Source organism: Zingiber officinale, chromosome 4A (genome assembly GCF_018446385.1).
Source record: "Zingiber officinale cultivar Zhangliang chromosome 4A, Zo_v1.1, whole genome shotgun sequence".
NCBI classification, from domain to species: Eukaryota; Viridiplantae; Streptophyta; class Magnoliopsida; order Zingiberales; family Zingiberaceae; genus Zingiber; species Zingiber officinale.
The window spans coordinates 158,576,252-158,586,896 of record NC_055992.1 but is presented as its reverse complement, the minus strand read 5'-3'; positions in this window follow the sequence as shown (position 1 = coordinate 158,586,896).

Here is a 10,645-nt window from a genome sequence, read left to right as displayed (position 1 = left end):
TCTCCACACTAACAGACTCGAATTTTATTGAGTGGAAAGAATACGTGATAATAGTCTTAGGCAACATGGACTCAGTCTATTCATTAAGGAATGATTGTCCCGTACCCCTAACCAGTGCTAACACTATAGAGCAGAGGGCTGAATTTCAACTATAGGAGAGAAAAATTGCATGTGTCTAAGTATCATGAGGTTTTCTATACTGGCACAACTTAAAGACGCAATAACTGGGGGATAGGATGTTAGGAGTTTCTTTAGCCAATTAACATATCATTTCGTAGCAAACAAAAAAGGTTGAAACTATCACACTTCTTTTGAAGTTGGAAACCATGCGGTATAATGGCAAAGGAAACATAAGGGAGACACATATAAGTGCTCACTTAACATCTGGATCCCAAGATTCGAGCAATAAAAGGAAAAGGATCGATAAAGGGGGAAAAAAAGCAAATTTTAGATTATGGGGGCTATGACTATAAGGTGCAAAAGAAATACGATAAGGAGCTCACTTATTTCTTCTATAAGAAGAAAGGTTATATGAAGAAAGACGGTCCAAAATACGCCAACTGACGTGTAAAGAAAGATAAATTTCTCAACTTTATTAATTCAGAAGTTAATTTGGTTATTATACCCACAGATACTTGATGAATAAATACTGGTGCTACTACTCATAGAAGAATCACTATGCAAGATTATCTTATGAGTCATCTTCCGCATGATGGTGAAAGATACATCTATATGGGGAATAAAAATAATGCTAAAGTCAAGTTAATTAGTATTTTTAGACTTTGTTTAAAAACTTTATGTCTATTTTGATTTAGAAAATACATTCATTATACCATCTTTTTGATGAAATTTAATTTCAATTTCTTATTTTGACAAATCAAGTTATTCTTGTTCATTTAGAATACAATTTTCAGTATTTTCTTAAATTTAGTATTGATTGGTAATGGTTTCTTGGTTGATAAACTTTATAAATTGAACACTATAACTCCTATAGTTGACAACATAATAATGCATAGTATAGGTATGAAACGTAAATTGATCGACAAGAATTCTTCTATATTATGGCATAGACATTTATGATATATATCCAAATAACGCCTAGAAAGGTTAATGTCATATGAAATTCTCGATTCTCTTGACATGTCATACTTTAATGTCTGCATAGAGTGTGTTAAGGGAAAGATTATTAACAAAAGGAATAAAGGGGCTAACTGTTGCAGTGATGTTTTGGAGTTAATATATACAGACATTTGTGGGATATTCCATAAGGCATTAATTTGGAATGGACATATATATTTTATTAGCTTCATAAACAACTACTTCAGATTTAACTATCTATACCTTATTCATGAGAAGTAGTAAAATTTAGACATGTTTAAAATTTTTAAAGCTGAAGTTGAAATTCAATTAGGTAAGAAAATTAAAGTCATTCGATTTGACCATGAAGGTGAATATTACGGTCGATATGATGGATCAGGTGAACAATGTCTAGAACCTTTTATGAATTACTTTACTGAGTGTGAGAATGTACTTCAGTATACCATGCCTGGTACTCCTATTCAAAATGGTGTAACTAAACGTCGTAATCATACCCTAAAAGATACAATAAGAAGTATGATGATTTTCACTTCTCCAATGGAGTCTTTGTGGGGTGAAACACTCAAGATTGTAGTTAACCTACTCAATATAGTATCTAGTAAAACAGTAATTAAAACCGCATTCAAGATGTGGACGAGTAGACAACCTAGAATTAGGCATTTACATGTTGGGCCTTGTCTGGCTAAAGCTAGATCTTATAGACCTAATGGAAGGAAACTAAACTCAAGGATTGTTAGTTGCAATTTTGTAGGTTACTCTAAAAAGTGAAGAGGGTATAAATTTTATGATTCCTCTAATAATTCTTTCATTGAAATAGAATATGCCAAATTTATAGGTCAGGAAAATATCTTTTAAGGAAAGCATTGACGATCCTCTTATGGTCAGTACTAGTGCGATCAGTAGCGGTGTAGTTGTCATACCGCACATTATGTATATCGCACATCTAGTGAGTGTAGTGAACCAAGATATTTTTGTGACATCTCTAATACAATTGGAGGAACCTATCACTCAAAGTGAGATATTGTCTCATATTGATGAACAAATACCTTAACCGCCTCAAGCATAAGTGTCTTTGAGGCGATCCACAAGAGATAGGAGATCCATAATTTCTCGTGATTTATATTTATCTTCAAGAGCATGAGTTTAATATTAGGTTGGAAAGTGATCCTATATCTTTTCAAGAGGTCAAACAATATTCTAACCCTGAAAAGTGGATTATCGCCATAAAAGAAGAATTGAAGTCTATGACAAATAATGACGTTTGGGAATTTGTCGAATTATCTGAAGGTATAAAATCCGTAGGTTGTAAATGAATATTTAAAACTAAGCGAGATTCAAGAGGCAATGTCGAAAAGTATAAGACTCAGTTTATTGCCAAAGGATTCACTCAGAAGAAAAACATTGATTATAAAGAGACTTTCTCATCTACGTCGATAAAAGACTCCCTTAGAGTAATCATGACACTTGTAGCTTATTTTGATTTGAAGCTACACCAAATATAAAGATTGCATTCCTCAATGGAGATATAGAGGAATATATATATGGTGTAATCTAAGAACCTAGTATGTAAATTAAAGAAGTTCATTTATAGTTTGAAATATGTGTCCCATCAATGGTACAAAAAATTTGATTAAGTGATCATCTCATTTAGATTTAGAGAAAATCCTGTTGATCGGTACATATATGTCAAGTTCATTTATAGAAAATGCTTGTTCTATATGTAGATAACATATTACTTGCGAGCAATAATAAAAGTCTGCTATATGATACCAAGTCATTTCTATCTAGTAATTTCGAAATGAAAGATATTGTTGTAGTGTCTTTTGTTTTAGGCATACAGATATATCATGATCGTTCAAGAGACATTCTTAGACTTTCACAACTGTCCTATATTAGGCGCTTATAAGGTATGACATACAGAATTATGCACCCGGTGACACACCAAAGTCTAAAGGCGACAGATTCAGTTTGTAGTAGTATTAACGACTTGAACTTGAAATAAAGAAGATGAAACAATTCCCATATGCATCGGCAGTGGGAAGTCTCATGTTTGAAGTCTCAACTCGATATAACATTTATAGTGAGGATGTTAGGCAAATATATTAGTAATCAAGACCATCGCACTGGAAAGCTGTAAAGAGAGTAAAGCAGTATTTCTAGAAAACTAAAGGACATATGCTCACGTATCAGAGGTTAGATCACTTGGAGGTGATTAGATATTCAGACTCTGATTTACTGGATGCTTGGATATCAGAAGGTCCACTTCAAGCTATATTTTCATGCTAATTGGAGACACTATATTTTGAAAGAGCATCAAGCAGACACTAATAACTACTTCTACTATGAAGGCAGAGTTGATAGCATGTTATGAAGCATTCTATCATGGGATTTGGCTATAGAACTTCATCACAACGTTACATATCGTTGATGACATTGATAGACCACTAATGATTAACTGTGATAATAAAACTGCAAAATTATTTGTCAAGAACAACCACAGTTCATCGAAGTCCAAGAATATCGACATCAAGTTTCTAGAAGTTAAAGAAAGAGTTTAGAGTCGTCAAATTATGATAGAGTATATCAACACAGATTTCATGTTAGTAGATCCACTCACTAAGGGCTTGGTGCCTAAGGTGATTCATGCACATATTGTGGATATAAGAGTTTTTCTGATAAAAGAAGAATTCATTTAGTTGGAATGAGTATTTATTTATTGCTCTATGTTAATAAAGATAAGTATTTTATTTTAATTATTGTACGTACTTAAAGTTTAAAATATTAATAGAAATTTATATGTTTGTTTAACACATATGGTATCATGATTTACTACTGTTGTTTAGCATTTGATATTTATAAATATAATACAGATTCCTTTTGAAATTATAAAGTTTGGATCATGCTTTGCAATTACAGTTTAGCATAAGGTATTTGCAAATATGATCAGACATTTTTGGGTCATTTTGGACCAGTTGGAAATTGACATGTATTGATCACATTTCATATAATTTTCACTCTACACATTCATATCTTGATCTATGTCGTTAATGACATTAGTATTGTGATTACTGTTGAGGCTTGTTATAGGTATATATAGTAGATATAACTTCTTTAGTCTTATACCAATAAAGTTAATGAACTAGATTGTTTATAGGGATATTCTGTACCCATAAAGTTTGATATCAACTAAAGTTATATATGTATTTCATTTACAATTCACACATAGTCTAAGTGTGGGCTTATTTGTAAGTTGTACATATGAATACAAACTGAACTTATTTAAGTGATCAAACTTGAGTTCATTGGGTTTTGGGTCATCAAATATGAATTCGATGTGTAGAGCCCTTTAGCGAGATCCGTTATGATCTATGGGTTGATAATAGATAAGTTTACTATACAATGAAGAGATCCCTAATAGATTAGGTATCTTAACAGAATACTCATTCCCATTGACAAGAGTTTGTGCGACGTCGTCATCCCTAATTCTCTCAGAAGAGCTCCCCTTGTTTGTTTTTGTTTCTTCTTCTTCCTTAGGGATGTTGGATACTATGATGATGCTACATGACAAGGCTATTTTGCTACATGCAGGTTCCTTGTCATTGTAGTTTACATTATTTTGTAATTCCATGATTCGTAGAAACAAGATCTGTCAATTGATCACTTATTGTTATATTTCCTATTTGAATTATTATTCAGCTCTTAGAATTCATACAACATAGGATTTGTTCTTTCATAACACTTCTATGTTGGACCAAAGGTTGCATATGTTAGATATATGTGAATGAAAAAAGGTGGAGAGGCGATATGCTCTATTCTGAATGAGACTTTAGTCCCACGGTGAAAGTTTCAAGATATATTGGTTGGTTTATATTGACTCACGAGCATTGTAGTTGTGAATAAATACATGGGGTGAGACACTCTCTCATATGTAAGTGTGCAAGAGGGGGTGTAAATCTAGGACCCGAATTTGTACTAAACTAAATTGACTTGTGTACAGCATGACTTATGCGCGTCGAATGCCAAACCAGTCGAGATAAAATTTACCCAAGTAGAACACTAATATTTTGCCACATTAATACATTTTTGCTACATGCTCGAGTGAATAACGAATGTATTAACTAAGGTTGCTAGTGTATCCGTAACCTCTAGGGTGAAATGATTTATGTTTTGATCTGGACGGTAATAGTAGTAAATGGTCTTTAATCGGCCATTTAATGCAGTCAGAGGGGAGATGCTTCTATATAAGGAGGCTAGATCTTGAGTAAAAAGAGACTTTTTTGGTTTTTAGCGAGAGCTAGTAGCAAAGATTTTCTTCCACCTTCGTCCCCCCAAATCTTCTCTCCACCGAGTAACTCTCAATTTACCACGAACAATCAACGTTTGGTTGTGTACATGGTTTTATCGTTACATCTTGGGAAATAAATATTCATCATAATCTCAAAGCATAGCCAGAGGAGGATACATCTATTTTAAGGAAACTATATCACGTAGGTCTTAACAACTCTTTCTTCTAATTCGGTGACTCAGAATCGGTAGTCTACAGTCGATGAGTCAGAGTTGGCATTTGGTGATTTGGAGTTGGTAGTCGACGACTCGGCATTTGGTGACTTGGAGTCAACAACCAGCGACTTTGTATTCAGTGACTCAAAGTTGGTAGTTAGTGACTAAGAGTCAGCATTCGATGACTTAGAGTTGGCACTCGGGTTCGACACTCAGCACTAGGTAGTGCATTCAGCAGTCAACATTCGACAGATGGTAGTCAGCCACACAAGGCACACCAATTTTTAATCAAATAAGTCATCCCAATCAGCTCCTCCTTCCCTGTTTGGCAGTATAAAATTATTAGTTCAAATTATTAAATAGATAAGTCTAAATTTTGTTTTATAAATTTAGAACATTCTCCCTCTATCTTCGGTAAGATTGCCTAGCAATCTTAAAATAGATTGGATTTGTTGAGATGACCATGGAAAAGGTTGAGATGCAACAGACTCAACACGTGATAGCCCCCTCTGCCCTACTTGGAAATGTTCAAATCAACTATGGAGAAAGGCCAGAGAAGTTCATTAGGTTGAACTTTAATAGGTGACAGTAGAAGATGATATACTACTTGACCACGCTCAATCTAGCTCGATTCTTGACCGACGACCCTCCCAAGCATGCTGAGAATGATACTGATGTCAAGACCATAAGTGCAATAGAGACATGGACTCATTCTGAATTCTTATGTTAAAACTACATTCTAGACTATCTTGCTGACTCATTATATGTTGTGTATAGGACAAAGAGAACGACAAAGGACCTGTGGGAATCCTTGGACAAGAAGTATAAAATGGAGGAGGCGGGGATCAAGAAGTTCATCGTGGGTCAATTCCTGAATTACAAGATGGTTAACTCCAAGATAGTGATCAGCCAAGTCAGGGTCATCTCAAGATTGCCCGAGGCCCTAGGCAATAATAATAATAATAATAATAATAATAAAATCCCTTTAATATATTTTTAAATTTTTTGCTCAAGTTTTTTTCATTTGAATTTGGGATTAAGAATGACCAGTTTAAAAAATAAAATATTATTTTTATATAAAATTTAGTTTTCTCGCTAATATTTAGATTTTTTTTTTAACATTGTTAAATTATTTAATCTTTTTGAGACATCGTTGAACGTAAAGAAAACTTTATTAATTTTAATTTTTTTTTCTAATGAAGCATTTTATTTTACGTTGTCTGGATAAAAAAAAATCTCTGATTCATGTTATTATCGAGGAAGAAAAAGAAAGAGTAAGAAAGAAATATTATCGGCGAGGGAGGAGAAGAGCGTTCTGAGAGTATCATCGACGAGAGAGCATAAACTTACAGAATTACTGATGAGAAAAGAAAAAAAATACCGACGAGAGCATAAACATATAAAATTAATGATTAGAAAAGGAATAGGCACGGAACACTGGTGAGAGAATAATTAGGATTTTTTAGAGATATTGAGAAGGAAAGAGTTTATTAGTTTTATAAGATATATAATTAAATAGAATAAAATCTTGGCTAAGTGCAATTATGAGGAAATAAGATTAAATAAAATAAAATCTTAGCTAATTGTAATGATGAGGAAATAAGGATACGTGTAAGTATAAATAGGAATAATGAATTAATTGATAAGATGCAATTAATGAGTTAGCATGATATTTATTAATGTGTATACTATCATTAATTAATATTAATGACCCAATTTAATTTTTTTAATGTCTACTTAATTATTTAATCAATGGGCCCCAGTAATATTGGGGCCCTAGGCATAGGTCTTAATGGTCTATGCCTTGAGCCGGGCCTGAGCCATGTTTAGGAGTTTCAGGTGATCTTGTACGAGATCTACTCAAAAGGTATGATTCTGAGTGAAACCTTCCAGGTGGCAAGAATCATTAAAAAGTTACCTCCTGATTGAAAAGACTTTAAAAATTACTTGAAGCACAAGGGGAAGGAGATGAATGTGGAGGAACTTGTTGTTAGAATTCGTATCGAAGAAGTCAATAAAAATTAAGAGAGAAATTTGTTCTCTCATGCTACTATAAAAGTTAATGTAGTTGAGCACGGTAAAAACTCGAAATGGAAGAATCTCAAAACTTTTAAGATAGGACCCAGAGGAGGCATAAGTAAGGAAAAATTCTTAGGGAAGTGTTTCAATTATGACCGAATCGGGCATAAATCTTCGGAATGCAAAAAGCTAAAAAAGAAGCAAGAGGTCAACTTGAATGAGGGATGAGAAATAGATAACCTTTGCACTATAGTCTTTGAACTGAACCTGATGAGTCAAACCCGCAATAATGGTGGATCGATATTGGTGTGTCACCAGACATATCTACTATAATCTACAACTTTAAAAAAAAAATCAAAGATGGAGAGAAATTATTTATACAGAACTCAACAACCTTGGACATCATTGGCCAAAGAAAAGTAGTGTTGAAGCTAACCTCGGATAAGGAGTTGACTATCAATAATGTACTATATGTTTCAGAGATTCAAAGAAATCTAGTATCTGGATCACTGTTAAGTAAGCATGACTTCTGCATTATGTTAGAGTCAGACAGAGTTATTCTGTCTAAAATTAGAGTATTTTTAGGAAAGAGTTATGTAATCGACGAGCTGTTTAAGCTTAATATAATGCTATTACAATTAATAAAATTACAAACCCTTTCATTTACATGCTTGAGTTCCATGTTTGTGGCATAGTAGACTAGGACATTTTAACTATGATGTATTGCATAGATTATTAGCATGCAAAACATACCTACCTTTTCACCTTGACTTGAAACACAAATGTGAGGATTTGTGTTGAAGTAAAATTAACAAGATCATCTTTTCAACATGTTGAAAGAAGCAATGAACCACTCAGCCTAATTTACACCAATGTGTGTGACCTAAAAGGAACATCGATACGTGATGGGAATAAATACTTCATCATTTTTTAGATGATAACACAAAATATTATTATGTGCATCTTCTTAAAAATAAAGATGAAACTATAGAGAATATTATTTTATATAAGAATGAGGTTGAGAACCATCTTAATAAAAAAATTAAGGTGGTTTGAAGTGGTTAAAACAGTGAATATGTATCATCATTCGCTGAGTTGTATTTTGAACATGAGATCAGACATGAGACAACAACTCTGTATACTTCTCAATGAAATGAAGTTGTTGAGCGAAAAAAACACACTCTAAAGGAGATGGTGAATGCACTTCTATTGAACTTTGGATTGCCAAAGTTCATGTGGGGTAAGCTATGTTAACAGCTAATTATTTTTAAATAAGGTACCCCAAAAGAAAATAGATAAAAGTCATTATAAGTTATGGAATAGAAAATAACTGTCCTATAAATATTTGTGAATGTGGGGGTGTCTTGCCAAATTTTTAGTATATGATTTCAAAAGGATTAAGCTAAAATAAAAAACTGTTGATTGTATATTTATTATATATGCACATAATAATAGTGCACATCAATTTTTTATGTATGGGTAAAAAAAAACTGGATATACATAAGAACTCGATAATAGAATTAAGAAATGCTTCATTTTTCAAGCATGTGTTTCTGATAAGAACCGAGAGGAAGCAAGTTCCTCTAAACATGTATTTGAAACACAAGAGGAAGAAGAAAATAATGAATCAGAGGAGGTTGAGCTCAAACGAAGTAAAAGAACCTAGGTAGAAAAATCTTACAGAATGGATTTTATTACTTTCATATTGGAAAGTGAGCCCCAAAGTTACTTAGAAGATGTAAGTCTTTTTATGGACCTCACTGGAAAGAGACAATTGCATATGAGATAGACACTATCTTATAAACTTACACTAGAAACTTATGGATTTTCCTCCGGGAATAAACCACTAGGGTGCAAGTGGATCTTCAAAAAGAAAATGAAGTCAGATGGTATAATTGATAAGTATAATGCCAAATTGATAATTAAAGGTTACTGACAACGAGAAGACTTTAATTACTTTGATATGTATTCTCTGGTATCGAGAATAACTTTCATTAAAGTATTATTGACTATTACTACTCTATGAAATCTGAAAATATAACAGATGGATGTAAAGATAATCTTTCTAAATGAAGATATAGAAGAAAAAAAATCTACATGGAACAACTTGAAGGGTTTTCCATTCCAAGGCAGGAAAACAAGGTTTGCATATTGATAAAGTCATTATATGACTTGAAACAATCACCAAAGTAGTAACATGAGAAATTTAATAATGTCATGAAGGAATGTAGATTCAAAATCAATGAATGTGATAAATGTGTTTACATCAAAATCACAGATTATATCATCTTTTGTCTATATGTAGATAATATATTTATCATTGGGAGTAGTGATAAGATAATCAAATCCACTAAAGACATGTTAAAATCAAGATTTAATATGAAAGATATGAATCTAGCTGATGTAATTCTAGGAATCAAAATTTTTAAAATAACAGAAGGATTTGTTCTTAATCAGTCTCATTAAAAATAATATTCTTAAGAAATTTACCAATGGTGATACTACATTTGCATGAACGTCGATAGATACAAGTTAACATTTACTGAAAAATTAAGGAGAAAGTATCTCTCAGATATAGTACTCTCAAGTAATTGGAAGTCTAATGTACCTGATAAGTTATACACGATTAGACTTAGCTTATGTAGTAAGTAAACTGAGTAGATACATGAGTAATCCCGATGCTAAGCACTAAAAAAGGGATAACAAGTATATTGAGATGTACTGGTGAATATGGACAGTATTATACGAAATATCCTATTGTGATCGAAGGATATAATGATGTAAACTAGATATTTGACATGAGGGACTTGAAGCCTACAAATGGATATATATTCACTTTGAAGTACAATAATTTCATAAAAATCTTCTAAGTGAACCATAATAATCAGATTTATGATAGAATCTAAGTTTGTAACTCTTGACAAATATAATGAAGAAATTGAATGGTTATGACAATTTTTAGAAGAAGCTACTAGATGATCGAAATTAATGTTGGCAATTTGTATATATTGTGATAGTCAATCAAAAA